This window comes from Colobus angolensis, unplaced genomic scaffold (assembly GCF_000951035.1).
Source record: "Colobus angolensis palliatus isolate OR3802 unplaced genomic scaffold, Cang.pa_1.0 Scaffold611, whole genome shotgun sequence".
Taxonomy (NCBI): domain Eukaryota; kingdom Metazoa; phylum Chordata; class Mammalia; order Primates; family Cercopithecidae; genus Colobus; species Colobus angolensis.
The window spans coordinates 500,579-500,946 of NW_012119722.1; positions in this window are offsets into that span (position 1 = coordinate 500,579).

Below are 368 nucleotides of genomic sequence, written 5' to 3' on the forward strand. Positions count from 1 at the left end.
GTGTGCATGTGTCTTTATAGCAGCATGATTTATAATCCTCTGGGTATATATCCAGCACCGAGATTGCTGGGTCAAACTGTATTTCTAGTTCTAGATCCTTGAGGAATCGCCACACCATCTTCCACAATGGTTGAACTAATTTATACTCCCACCAATAGTGTAAAAGCATTCCTATTTCTCCACATTCTCTCCAGCATCTGCTGTTTCCTGACTTTTAATGATTGCCATTCTAACTAGCAGAAACACACTAATTCTTGTTGCAATCTTAAATAAAATTGCCAGTGTACCTAGAGAAAAAAGAAATACAACACCAGCCACATGTGCTACGTTTACGTTTTCTTTTCTTTTTCTTTTTTTTTTTTTTTTTT